Raw genomic sequence first — 15,798 nt, 5'->3', positions numbered from 1 at the left:
GGAAAAATTTGATTTGTGTTTTCTCCGATTTTAAAATATGAGGCTAGGGCAAATAATAGAGACATCGATACTCATTCTAACTCCGTCCTCGAACATGTTCTAGTAGTTATATTAAAATTGTATTTTACCCCTCTTAAATTAGAAATTTTCAAACAAACTTTTACATAACATTTATATATTTATTTATATTTTTAAGTTGAGCTTAAAAATATTTTCTCTATTTTCTCTTTGCTTACAAAATAATATAAATTTGATCAAAAAATTATCCAATTTCAGTACAAAACATTTTAACATACTGATGTAAATTTGCACATAGAAAAATCCTTATAATTAGACATACTCCTATTTTTAGACAGTCAAAAGTCAAAACAACTTCTAACTTGATTTCCGTAAAAGGTTTCTACAAAAGTAGCAGTTTCATCTCTCCCTAAGATGTGTTACACACTTGCACCCCTTGTTTTCTGATTGGCTAATAATCGTACGTTATGCTCTTGTCTTTAGTGTTAGAGTTGTTATGACTTGATATGGATAAGGACTACAACTCCGTCCTTTGACAGTACTGCATGTTGTCCTGGAGTTGTTGGTTCATGTTCCATCCTATTATTAGTTTAGCGGTTTTGGCTAACATAGTCTTTCATGATTCGTTGTCGATATTATTATAACGAATATGAATTTTATAAAATCGATCGTTGAATTGAAAATTTATTTCGTTTAGATCATTCATAATTTTTTTAAAAAACAATTGGTAATTATTTGATAGGTTATTGAGATCAATCAAAATTAACGGTATTAAATAAAAGCCCATAAACCGTTAATTTTGATGGGTCTCAATAACATATCAAATGATTTTCAATTTTTTTTTTTAAAAAAAATATGGATGATCTATACGATATAAACTTTCAATCTAACGATCGATTTTATAAAATTTGTATTCCTTACAATAATATTGATAACTTGTGCACCATGAAAGACTTAAGTAACTTGTGCATAATAGCAGTGCCCTAGTTTAGCTTACTACTTTGAATGATGATACATAAGTGTCATATGGTTGTGAACTTATTCATATAGTGCAACTTTTTCTTTACCAAAAAAAAAAAGATATACAACTTTTTATTATAAACTCCATATTTTTTTTTTCAAGAAATTCATCGTTAAGGTTCATCAATTTGAGTTTTATGAGAGATAAATATTTTTGTCTCTTATATTTCGTCGCAATTAGTGAAGGGATTCTGTCCTGTCACTAATTTTTTTGTAACTAAATCTTGTGTATTTAGTAGTGACTCGTCCGAATCTTTTAGAAACCAACCTTGGTGTAATTACTAATTAATCACATAACTATAGTACTGTCAAACAAAATTATACAAAATGATATATTCAAATTGAACTTAAAATTGTAAAAGGAAAATGCAAGTTAATAGATTGAAACAATCTGAAAACAAAAATGCAAGTAAATGACATGGTTGTTTATATTTATGGTAAGACTGAGACATTCATTCAATTCATAGAATGCAAATCCTTACAAACAGCAGCAGCTGCTGGTTTTGAGACATATCCCACCCAAGAACTTGGACCAAATTTCTTTGCTAATCCCACTAAGCTATGGTCAAATACATTTTAGCATCTTCTAATAAAAACTATACTACAAAGCATAAATAAAATATCAGAACATTCTAGGATTATGTTATCAATGTCAGCTATGCTAATATTGGATGGCACGTAACAAATCGCTCGAAAATAATTCTCGCCCGTTCAATTTCATTTTACCTAAGTTCAAATTTGATGTAACACAACCATCCATACTGAATTGGCATCCATTTCACCCACCTCTCAAAAACCTCTCTAGCACCAACAACATTACCCAATTTTAACATAATTAAGTTTTTTAGTTTTATTTTTATTTCGGCGTCTTAGCCCACGTTTGTTTAGTCTATATTGAAAGATCAATTTCAATCAATTGCAGATTCAATTAATGATTTGGGCGTCAACGTTGCAGATCCGGAAGTATGGATATTCCGATCACGTTGATTTTATCGTATTATTTGTAGGTATTTTGCCTTTGTATGCTAGTTTGTTCGCAAATTCATCCTTTTTATTTTGCGAAAGTTGAATTTGTATTTGCATATCATATATTTTTATCAATTATTGGACTAAATGAATATCTTACTTTTATTATCAAGTGTCATGTAGTTATGAGCTTAATCAGAGTTTTTCTTCTTGCCAGAACTTGAACTCTGGATCTCCAACTCCTTAACCATTAGCTCAACTAGCAATTGAGATACTTAAGTAAATGACATTATAAAAATGTGAAATTTTTATGTTAAGGGTAAAATTGGAACTTATAGGGCGCGCAAGAAACTGGTAGGGTGGCAAAAGCTCCATCCCTTTAAGTAAGCCATTTTAGGCAAAATCTAGCCTAACCCAACATATTTCAACCCCCTAGTTGCCATAATTGAAGGAATTGAGGAATCAATGCATCTATTACTAATATATTAAAATCGATTACCACCTTACTAATTTATCCTTATTACTTTTAACCACGTTGCAAGTTTTATATCCTTCATTGTAATTTCACTAAAAAAAATAATAAAAAAATATATAGAAATAATATAAGATAAAGACAAAAAAAATGATATGCTTAAAAATAGATTATAGATTGGAATAAAACAAAACAATCTATAATCATAAAAATAGTAACAAAACAGATTAATACATCATAAATAATCTATTAAGAGAAAAAAAATAAAATAAAATAGTCAATAAAAAAATTATAGAAAAAATAAGATGAATATACATAAAATTAGTAATATAGAAATAGAAACATAAACAATATTTTTCATTAAAAAAATAAATAAACAATATACTACTAACCATAATAAAATAGTCAATAAAAAATTATATAAAAAATAAGATGAATATACATAAAATTAGGAATATAGAAATAGAAACATAAACAATATTTTTTATTAAAAATAAATAAATAAACAATATAGTTACTATTATTAACTATTAATAATAATATAATATAATAATACAATAAAGTTAATTACTATCAAATTTACTAAATTGTCGTAAATATTCCTAATCAAATTTCTAATTTTTTATTAAAAAATATACACGGGACTATTTATTTGTGACGAATACATAAAATATTGGATAATTTATCATTGATAATTATAATCAAATTTATATATTTAATAAGTTTTATAAAAAATAGCACAATAGTTTCACTTATATTTTAACAATATTATATAACAAATTTTTAAATATTTTATTCTAAATAAAATTTTTCTACCATAATATAAATGACAAACTTAAATATCGAATAAAATTCAATGACCCGTGCAAATTTATGCTAAATTTGATTGAAAACTAGTTAATAGAAAACAACTCTTCACATCTAAGTTTGACTTCCTCAGCCAATTTATGCTACCATTTTGATTATTAATCAACTCTTGGATGATACGCGCAATGAACTTATGCGCCTTTGTCATATTCATACCTGGAGTTAAACTCAAATTTGCTAGTGAATTTTCATCCTGGTAATTAAGCCATTCAATGAAAGATGACTTAGTAGCAAACATGAGCCCCTTTCTGCATGATGCCAAGAGCAGAAGCCGTTCAACCAGATACATAAAACAACTCGGTGATAGATAATCAGTTTCCTTCATCCAGTTCACATTGTAAGTATACTCCAGAGCTTCATAAAGACTGAGCACGCGATTCAGCTCTGCAGAGAATCATTTCTTTGTGAAATTTCTTGAGCTGAACTCCACTGCTGAATGAATTTTTTCCAGGGTATGTTATGTTTAAATCTGGTCATAATTTCCACATACAGTTCATTAAGCAGGCCAGCTGTACCGAGAATCATAACTACCACCCTTCCAATTTGACCATATGTTAGCCTATCTTTCAGCCTAATGTTCTCGTAGATGGTCTTTTTCACCAGATCCTTACAAGCCTCAGTTGTCCTTATAAAGACCATGCCTCTTGTCAGAGATTTCCTCCAGTCTAGGTGAACTATGTACCGAAGTAAATGGTCGATTGGAAGTCCGCGAAATTTGTCCAAATTCTTCAAGTTACCATGGGTGTGGCTAAAACATTTGGATCCAAGAAGAAATTCTGAGACTTCGTAGATATGCAGTAAAGATTGAAACTGCTGAAAATCAGAAAGGTTTGTATTAACTGAAAACTTGTAGAGTGCATCAAGGTTGCGCAAAACAGCCATGCCAACAGAAAGAAGTTCTGAACTCCAATAGCTCTGAGCAGAAGAAACTAATGAATCAACATCAACATACACTAGCCTTCCATCCTTCTTTTGAAACCTATCACCCAATTTTATAACCCAGTTAGCATGAGGGACGAGCAAAGAGTAAATCTCATTCAGATTACAAGTTAGCTTCCGAACACCCAAATAATTCAATGCAAATTTTGCATAACTGCTAAGCTGTTGAATATTCGGTGATTTAAAACTTGGAAGACATTCCAATATAAGAACAATGTTATCCTTCCAACATGTCCAACAATGAAACAATGTCTCCACAGAAAGATGATTCTCCAAAATCATTCCCTCAACAGCATCATTAATCACATTGTCTTGCCAAACGTATTTAGAGTTATTCAGATGACAGTGGGCATCCAAAAGTTGCCACAAACATAATATTTCACCTCTGATACTCTCATGCATGCGAGAAGATTTCAAACGAATCATTATTTCAGAAGTCTTTTTATGATCATTTGATAATACTTCAGCTTCCATACATGCATACTCATAGAAGCTGTCTGACTCTTCTTTTGCAAATGACAATGCTCTTCCTAAAAGCTCAGCCTTAAGTGCAAACTGCTTTACAAGCCACCCTTTTCTTCCTGAAGACCAAAGAGAATTCGCAAGTATATAGAAAAGCAGAAGTTCAAAAGCTTCCTTGAATCTACCAGCTTTTCCAAGAAGATCGGCCTCACGTTGAATATCACCCAACATCATAGCAACGTTTACTGCCTCCAGAAAGTTCCCTGATTCCTCTTCTAACACAAGAAGCTCATCCAGTAAATTCAATGATCGTAAGAAGACACACTTTGAATCCATTGTGTGAAAAGTTTTAACAAGCTTCACCACGGAACTGGTATCTTTATGATCAAGATAATTTTGAGCACAACTTTCCAGGAATTTTTGTTATATTGTGTTGATATCAAGACTTTTAATCATACCATGGTCAGCATTTTCGTTTTGTTTCCAATGTTGAATGTAAGAGAAGCCAATCTCAAACAATCTTCCTTTTGCACAAACCGTCAAACAATCTGAGAAGAAACTGCCTCTAGCATAAACTTGAGCTGCGGTTTCATAACATCCAGCTAAGTTGAAGCAATCCCCTGCTCTTTTCAAATCAGACACTTCACATGTTTGCAAATAAAGCTTCCCTAAAAGCAGAAAAGAGAATGATCTTAGCAACAACATTTATCATTAATATAAGAGAGCATAAAAAATGTGTAATCTTGTGTGGCCTGAGTAAACCACAAGAGGAAATTTGTAGAGAATGAACAGAAGAACAAAACAAAAACATTCTACCTTATTCACTGTTGCTGAGCAAGTTCCAGTCTACAACCTAGGTAACCTCAGCCAATGAACACAGGATATAACCATTATTCAAGATAAACTTGTTGTTTGTGTTGTAAAATGATTTCTTAGTAGACAAACATATAAAACTCTAATGATACTAAATATTTATTGTAAAATAACACAAAATTCAACACTTAGGTACCGAAGCTCAAAAGCTCATACCAGCTCTTTCAAAATATCCTAAATCAGAAAAACATTTGGCAGCAGAATTCACCATTCCTATTTCTTCAAAAATTTCAGCAGCCTCTCTAAGGGTTGCATTTGCACCCTCGGGATTAAAATCATGCAAACGGTTTGCAGTTGCCCTAAGACCAGCAGCTTTAGACTTTTTCTCCCAATAAGAGTCTCCTGCTCTTTCAAAACACATTGTCGCCATTTCAAAGTTATTTTGATAATATAGCTGCAAAGAAGCGGTCAAAATGTTAATGAATCATTCAGAGGGAAAAAGTAGATAGATAATCTGAGGTACACATATATTGTAAGTTGCAAATCAAACTATAATAAGAACCCGATAAATCATGATGACTGAATTAAGTTCGAGCTAAAGTAAAAAGTGTAGGATAAACTAACTTAATTCAGTACTATGAAATCATAACGAAAATATTAGTTCATTATGGAACCAAAGCAAACCTTTTTGCCACGTGACTTCCATTCGTCTGGACTACTTGCAACTTTCATTGCCTGGGCAAGAGAATCATCCAGTTCTTTGAATTGCACAAGCCCCTTCTTTTTCCAGTAGTCAAACATAGGTATTGAGAACTCCTTTGTATTCTCACATATCCATAATCTTTGCCTTGTACGAGTTATAGAAACATAAAGCTGCTTGAGTTCAGAGCACAAAATATTGTGTTTGGAATCATTGAAACTTGGATATGAAATATTGTGTTCCAGCATATCTTTTTCATTCATGTACTCGTAAATCACTCTCCAGGGATTTTTCAAAGGTGAAGCGCCGAAAAAGTTGTAGAGCAACACATCCTGGGAAAGAACAAAGAATACCATCACAAAAAAGACATAAAAAATAACAGAATATGAATTAGATATCATAATCTTTTAACAACCTGAAACTCAAGGCCCTTGCACTCTAAAATGGTTAAAACAAGAGCTTGTTTCCCTACATAGCTTAAAATTTCCTTCCGTGCCGAATCATCACGTACCAAAATTACTTGCTCCGCTCCAAAGCCAACAACTTTCCCAACCACATGTCCACTACTGCCAAAAATCGTTACAATTGCATTTTCTCTATTTCCACATTCAAGAACAAATGGAGCCTCCCCATATATGAGGCTGGTCTCAGGCTTCAGAGAATCAATAGAATGATGCTTTGGGATAATTTCAGCACTCCAGCATGAGTCCGAAAGTTTTGATTCAATAAAAAAGTATCAGAAACTAGTCCTTTTTCATTTCCCTGATTATATGAACAGTCAAATAACCGATTATCCCAAAAGCTTAAACTATTAGGATAGAGCTACATCAATGGTTTTATATTATTTCTAACACGCCCCCTCACGCAAGAGCTCACTTGGGCTTGAAGTGTGGATAATGCAAGAACAAATGGAGCCTCCCCATATATGAGGCTGGTCTCAGGCTTTAGAGAATCAATAGAATGATGCTTTGGGATAATTTCAGCACTCCAGCATGAGTCCGAAAGTTTTGATTCAATAAAAAAGTATCAGAAACTAGTCCTTTTTCATTTCCCTGATTATATGAACAGTCAAATAACCGATTATCCCAAAAGCTTAAACTATTAGGATAGAGCTACATCAATGGTTTTATATTATTTCTAACACGCCCCCTCACGCAAGAGCTCACTTGGGCTTGAAGCGTGGATAATGCATAGGCCCACCTACCATATGCTTAAATTCCACTTTTTAATTAGAAAGTGAGGGGAGTGGGTATTGAACTCTAGACCACTTAGTCAAAGAGGCTCTGATACCAAGTCAAATAACCGATTATCCCAAAAGCTTAAACTATTAGGATAGAGCTACATCAATGGTTTTATATTATTTCTAACATAATATTTAAATGAAGAAAAAGAAAAAATATGTAACTTCGAGGGAAGGAGGCTTCGGTTGATGTAATTAAATTAGAATCACTTCCTACCAAACCTAGCCAAATGCTGCTGATGTTTTGCTTCGGCTGCTTTATCAGCAGCTTCCCTTTTCAGTGCCCTCTTCGCCCGTCTCCCTGTCATACGTTTTGACTCCTCTTGCTCTTTCTTCTTTGGCTCGCGTGATGAGCTTGCTCCTGAATCCTGGAAGCTTGGTCGATGGACCGGCCGAGCTTCTTGACGCCCAGCCCTTACATAACCGTTGTCTCCCCATCTACGGTTGCCAATCCGGACACTTGCTGAACCACCATAGTAAACTTCGTCATCTAGATCATCGTCAGCTTCTTCATATTGAAAATAGTAATCTTCTTCTATTTCCTCAAAATAGATATCTTCGTCAATCACACGCTCCTCAACAACAGTTAAACGCGTGAACCACTTGATGGAAGCGTTTGCCTTTAACTGTTGTTGAGGAGCGTGTGATTGACGAAGATATCTATTTTGAGGAAATAGAAGAAGATTACTATTTTCAATATGAAGAAGCTGACGATGATCTAGATGACGAAGTTTACTATGGTGGTTCAGCAAGTGTCCGGATTGGCAACCATAGATGGGGAGACAACGGTTATGTAAGGGCTGGGCGTCAAGAAGCTCGGCCGGTCCATCGACCAAGCTTCCAGGATTCAGGAGCAAGCTCATCACGCGAGCCAAAGAAAAAAGAGCAAGAGGAGTCAAAACGTATGACAGGGAGACGGGCGAAGAGGGCACTGAAAAGGGAAGCTGCTGATAAAGCAGCCGAAGCAAAACATCAACAGCATTTGGCTAGGTTTGGTAGGAAGTGATTCTAATTTAATTACGTCAACCGAAGCCTCCTTCCCTCGAAGTTACATATTTTTTCTTTTTCTTCATTTAAATATTTTTTTTTTTGAGGTACAGGATCATCATCATCACAAGCAAATTATTTACAACTTGGAGATGCATTGACAACTTATTTAAACCCTAAATTTGTTCAATGATACAGTGAGTTAAGGATTCATCCAACTAAAGCCATTATTCTAAAACAGCTTCCCCCACATGCTTCACAGAGCACAGAAATTGTACAAGAAAAAAAAAAAAATTTAAATGAAGAAAAAGAAAAAATATGTAACTTCGAGGGAAGGAGGCTTCGGTTGACGTAATTAAGTAAAAATACCCACGGATTGAAATATCACAAACGGGGGCCGCGGATTAAAGAATCACAAACGGGTAACTGTGGTTAAAGGTAACGGGACCCGAGAATTAAAGAATCACAAACGGGTAACGGGATTAAATGTAATGGGGACCCGCGGATTAAAGAATCACAAACGGGTAACAAAATTAAAGGTAACGGGGACCCGCAGATTAAAGAATCACAAACGGGTAACAAAATAAAAAGAAATTTCAATGACGGCTAGGGTTTATATGAAAAAAAGGTTAAGTAAAGCATATATGAACAAAAAGGTAAGTAAAACGAAGAATAATCGAGAGTTAAATCTCGGGGAAAATTGCAGCGGAATTATGTTTCAAGGTGGATACCATGTTGAAATTTTGGGATAGAATAGGTGAAAGAATATGAGAAAATAATAAGGAACAATAAAATATTATTGATAATGATGTCAATAACCCTAATTACAATATTTACATAATCAAATAGTATGATACTACCTTGGTATTTATAACCAAGTGAATAAATTTAAATCTAAACTAAATCCCTTTATTATAGGGCTAAGAATAAACAAACAAAATCGAGATATTTTCTCAACAAATAATATTATAATATTTTCTATTCTAACAACATTATTTACATACTCAAATAGTATGATACTACCTTGGTATTTATAACCAAGTGAATAAATTTAAATCTAAACTAAATCCCTTTATTATAGGGTTAAGAATAAACAAACCAAATCGAAATATTTTCTCAACAAATAATATTATAATATTTTCTATTCTAACAACATTATTTACATACTCAAATAGTATGATACTACCTTGGTATTTATAACCAAGTGAATAAATTTAAATCTAAACTAAATCCCTTTATTATAGGGCTAAGAATAAACAAACCAAATCGAGATATTTTCTCAACAAATAATATTATAATATTTTCTATTCTAACACTCCCCCTCAAGCTAAAGCTTACAAAGCTTTAAGCTTGTTACAAAATTAACCCTGAAAATAAATTAAATCCATTGATAGCAAACCAACGAAGAGCAGCAACCAAAGAAGCAGTAGAGGAGCGACTGAAGAGATGAATCCATATCAAATTAAGTAAAAATACCCGCGGATTGAAATATCACAAACGGGGGCCCGCAGATTAAAGAATCACAAACAGGTAACAAAATAAAATGAAATTTTAATGACGGCTAGGGTTTATATGAAAAAAAGGTTAAGTAAAGCATATATGAACAAAAAGGTAAGTAAAACGAAGAATAATCGAGAGTTAAATCTCGGGGAAAATTGCAGCGGAATTATGTTTCAAGGTGGATACCATGGCTCTGATACCATGTTGAAATTCGGGGAATTTAGGTGAAAGAATAGGAGAAAATAATAAGGAACAATAAAATATTATTGATAATGATGTCAATAACCCTAATTACAATATTTACATAATCAAATAGTATGATACTACCTTGGTATTTATAACCAAGTGAATAAATTTAAATCTAAACTAAATCCCTTTATTATAGGGCTAAGAATAAAAAAACAAAATCGAGATATTTTCTCAACAAATAATATTATAATATTTTCTATTCTAACAACATTATTTACATACTCAAATAGTATGATACTACCTTGGTATTTATAACCAAGTGAATAAATTTAAATCTAAACTAAATCCCTTTATTATAGGGTTAAGAATAAACAAACCAAATCGAGATATTTTCTCAACAAATAATATTATAATATTTTCTATTCTAACAACATTATTTACATAATCAAATAGTATGATACTACCTTGGTATTTATAACCAAGTGAATAAATTTAAATCTAAACTAAATCCCTTTATTATAGGGCTAAGAATAAAAATACAAAATCGAGATATTTTCTCAACAAATAATATTATAATATTTTCTATTCTAACAACATTATTTACATACTCAAATAGTATGATACTACCTTGGTATTTATAACCAAGTGAATAAATTTAAATCTAAACTAAATCCCTTTATTATAGGGCTAAGAATAAACAAACAAAATCGAGATATTTTCTCAACAAATAATATTATAATATTTTCTATTCTAACAACATTATTTACATACTCAAATAGTATGATACTACCTTGGTATTTATAACCAAGTGAATAAATTTAAATCTAAACTAAATCCCTTTATTATAGGGTTAAGAATAAACAAACCAAATCGAGATATTTTCTCAACAAATAATATTATAATATTTTCTATTCTAACAACATTATTTACATACTCAAATAGTATGATACTACCTTGGTATTTATAACCAAGTGAATAAATTTAAATCTAAACTAAATCCCTTTATTATAGGGCTAAGAATAAACAAACCAAATCGAGATATTTTCTCAACAAATAATATTATAATATTTTCTATTCTAACAACATTATTTATATACTCAAATAGTATGACACTACCTTGGTATTTATAACCAAGTGAATAAATTTAAATCTAAACTAAATCCCTTTATTATAGGGCTAAGAATAAACAAACCAAATCGAGATATTTTCTCAACAAATAATATTATAATATTTTCTATTCTAACACTCCCCCTCAAGCTAAAGCTTACAAAGCTTTAAGCTTGTTACAAAATTAACCCTGAAAATAAATTAAATCCATTGATAGCAAGCCAACGAAGAGCAGCAACCAAAGAAGCAGTAGAGGAGCGACTGAAGAGATGAATCCATATCAAATTAAATAAAAATACCCGCGGATTGAAATATCACAAACGGGGGCCCGCAGATTAAAGAATCACAAACAAGTAACAAAATAACAAGAAATTTCAATGACGGCTAGGGTTTATATGAAAAAAAGGTTAAGTAAAGCATATATGAACAAAAAGGTAAGTAAAACGAAGAATAATCGAGAGTTAAATATCGGGGAAAATTGCAGCGGAATTATGTTTCAAGGGATACCATGGCTCTGATACCATGTTGAAATTCGGGGAATTTAGGTGAAAGAATAGGAGAAAATAATAAGGAACAATAAAATATTATTGATAATGATGTCAATAACCCTAATTACAATATTTACATAATCAAATAGTATGATACTACCTTGGTATTTATAACCAAGTGAATAAATTTAAATCTAAACTAAATCCCTTTATTATAGGGCTAAGAATAAAAAAACAAAATCGAGATATTTTCTCAACAAATAATATTATAATATTTTCTATTCTAACAACATTATTTACATACTCAAATAGTATGATACTACCTTGATATTTATAACCAAGTGAATAAATTTAAATCTAAACTAAATCCCTTTATTATAGGGTTAAGAATAAACAAACCAAATCGAGATATTTTCTCACCAGATAATATTATAATATTTTCTATTCTAACACTCCCCCTCAAGTTAAAGCTTACTAAGCTTTAAGCTTATTACAAAATTAACCCTGAAAATAAATTAAATTCATTTTCATGGATTCCAGAACAAACTTGTTGTAAAAGAGAGATTTTATATCTTGGAACCTAAAATCGATTCCCCTTGCTATTGTTTGTGCAGTATCCCCGCAGAAAACAAAACCGTCTTCTACACTTGGGCATACATATTTAAACAAAGCTATTTGGCTCATGGTTAGATCCTGCACCTCATCAATATACACAAAATGAAGCTCATCACCCTCGTATCTTTTAGTTCTGAGTCTAAGATGAAGATCAGCTACAATATCAGCTAAATCAAAATCCCCTCTGAGCATCTTCATTTTTTCATAGCTTTGATAAAGATTATATATCACCTCTCTTTTCTGTTTGCTCAAACTTGATGCTCAGTTTTCAGATAAGGAAACATAACTCTCGCGACTTAGCTTACCATCACCATGCTCCAGTGCTTGCATACCCCCTTTTATATGAGACATGATTTCAGAGAACACTCTAGATGGATCTAGAGTCTTAGTATACTGGGAATTGAAATGTGGCCAATATATTGAATCAAACCTGTCATAAGTCACCTCCTTCTTCCTCATCAAGGTCTCTAAAGCAACAGATTCTACACCAAATCTTTCAAAATATGAATTCCCTAAACTCCCATCAAGCATCATTAGAAACTTCTGAAATGTTATCACAAGTGGGTATGAGTTGGCTGGAAGATTAATCAAAGAATCTGGTATATTCGTAAACTGATTTGATGTATCAACATCAACATCTTCCTCAATAGGACTACTTTCAGCAGAGACATTGCTTCCACATATGAATCTGCATGCAAAACATGATGATCTATTAATACCAGATATCAATCAATTATTTCAAGTATTCAACAGACTTACACACATTGTACTATAATGATTACTAGAGTTAAAGACTCAACATAGCTTCTAAGAACCAAATAACTTACAAATTTGTGCTTAATATGTCATCAAATCAAAGTCTAATAACACAACCCTTGCCATCCCAAATCCCTATTAAAGCAAAATATTAGTCCGTGAAAAAAGAGCACGTGCACTCACCATGTTCCATGAAAAAATTACAATAGTTTAAAAAAAGTGTTTCCTTAAATTAGCATTTAAACTAACTTATAAATATGAATTGGCTTTAAAATGATATGTTTAATTAATATTTAATTTTTTTGATAAAAAAAATTAATATTTAATTTTTTACGAACAAGAATTGTAAAGAAAAGAAATTACATGATGCCAGAGGTACTTTTTTACAAATAAATTGTACATTAATTAAATAAACTTATCAAAATAAACTATAAACTTGTAAAAGAATTTTTTTTTTTTTTTTGCCATGTATGAGCTTATAAATAAGCCTTAAGCTAAAAACTTGACATTTTCGGCTGGAGTCTGCCCCTCAACTAGTTACAACTTACAGGTCTTTATGTTGGAAATCAAGGTAAGTTCATTATAATTTTGTTAAATTTACTACAAATTTAAACTATTGTATTGTATAATATTTATTTTAATTTAAGTTAATAATTCAATTTCATATTATATATTTAGTCAGTATATACCGACTAAATATTTGGTTGGTATATATTATTAAACAAAATTAAAGTAATAATTTTATCTGTACCAAAAAAGAAGGTAACAATTTTAATATATAAAATAGGTTAATAAATTACGACCAATTATATGTGTAACGAAAACAAACCTGGTGTGTTTTTTATTTATGGATATGGCGGTACAGGGAAGACATTTATCTTGAGGGTCATGTCAGCCGCATTACGCTCAAAAGGTGAGATAGTTTTAATAGTTGCCTCAAGTGGGATCGCTGCATTGCTTATACCTGGCGGTAGAATAGCACATTCAAGGTTTTGTATTCCTCTAAATGTTGACGAGTTTTCAACATGTACCATAGTTCCTAAAAGCCCTTTGACGCTATTAATACAAAAATCAAAGCTCATTATATGAGATGAAGCACCAATAATGCACAAACACTGTTTCGAAGCTGTTGATCAAACTTTAAAAGATATTCTAAAGTCTGTTGATGAAAAAAATAAACACATTCCCTTCGGTGGAAAAATTGTTGTTTTTGGTGGAGATTTTACACAAATTCTACCAGTAATACCCAAAGGTACAAGGCCAGAAGTTGTTCATGCTACTATTAATTCTTCAGTTCTTTGGAATTTTTGTGAAGTTTTAACATTTAGTAAAAACATGAGGCTTCTCGGTGGTGCTTCGAGTGCTGACGTTGAACAAAGAAGATTGTTTTCTGAATGGGTTTTGAGTGTTGGCGATGGAGAAAATGGAGATGACAACGACAATGATTTAGAACTTGACATTCCATCAGATTTATTGATTTCAAATTCAGGTGATCCACTTGCTTATATCGTTGAAAGCACTTATCCCCAATTTTTACAAAACATGAAGGATATAACGTATTTCCAAAATAGAGCTATACTAGCTCCTAAAAATTCAATAGTCGACACAATAAATGATTATATGTTGGTTTTAATTCCTGGTGAAGAAAAAACATATTTGAGTTATGATACTCCACTCACACAAAATGTAGATAGTCAAACAATGGATGATGTTCATACTCCCGAATTTTTGAACACGATTTCTACGTCGGGACTTCCAAATCTCAAGTTGAGACTTAAAGTTGGAGATGCAGTTATGCTATCAAGGAATTTGAATAAAAAATTAGGATTATGCAATGGAACAAGACTTATTATTACGAGATTGGGAAAACGTGCTCTTGAAGGAAAAATTATTTCAGGAAGTAATATTGGTGATCAGGTTTTCATACCTAGATTTTCTCTGACACCATCTGACGTGAGAATTCCTTTTAAATTTCAACGGATACAATTTTCTATAATGATTTCTTTTGCGATGACTATTAATAAGAGTCGGGAACAATCTTTAAAGCATGTTAGGATATATCTTCCGTCGCCAGTGTTTTGACATGGTCAGTTGTATGTTGCAATTTCAAGAGTTACTTCTTGAAAAAGATTTAAAATATTGATCATCGATGACAATGGTGAAGATATGATTAAGAATTCGAATGTGGTCTATAAAGAAGTCTTCCGTAATATAACATAATTTTCTTTGTATGAATATTTATCCAAAATTATTGTATGAATTTATATATATATATATATATATATATATATATATATATATATATATGTATTTTTTAAAAGTTTAGGAGGTTCAGTTGAACCTCTTCATACTTTCATCGCCAACAGTGGCTAATCTTTATTAATGAATCTTTGAACACACAATATAAATTTTCTTCTCAACTATATTTTCTTTCATACGCAAGTCAAAAATCAATTTCAAAACCGCTTGGAACCATTAAGAATAACCGGTCCAATAATATTGTAAATGATTTATAAGCTAGATATGATTATATTATCATTTCTGTAGAACTTTTTTTTTTCAATTTCAAAACCGCTTGGATCAGCCATTAACTAGATATTTTTAAAATACATCAAGGATATGATTATAAAGAATTTTTTTTTTTAATTTATGATTATAA

At 31.5% G+C, this 15,798-nt stretch overlaps 2 pseudogenes; one reads left to right on the top strand and one right to left on the bottom strand.

Annotated features, from left to right (window-relative positions):
• Nucleotides 1-3,343: 3,343 nt before the first annotated feature.
• Nucleotides 3,344-13,265, bottom strand: LOC123886827 (annotated as a pseudogene).
• Nucleotides 13,266-14,447: 1,182 nt separating this feature from the next.
• LOC123885225 lies at nt 14,448-15,347 on the top strand (annotated as a pseudogene).
• The last annotated feature ends 451 nt before the right edge of the window (nt 15,348-15,798 follow it).

The sequence above is a fragment of the Trifolium pratense genome, linkage group LG5, assembly GCF_020283565.1.
Source record: "Trifolium pratense cultivar HEN17-A07 linkage group LG5, ARS_RC_1.1, whole genome shotgun sequence".
Taxonomy (NCBI): domain Eukaryota; kingdom Viridiplantae; phylum Streptophyta; class Magnoliopsida; order Fabales; family Fabaceae; genus Trifolium; species Trifolium pratense.
The sequence above is the reverse complement of the archived record's forward strand: the minus strand, read 5'-3'. Positions and strand labels throughout refer to the sequence as shown.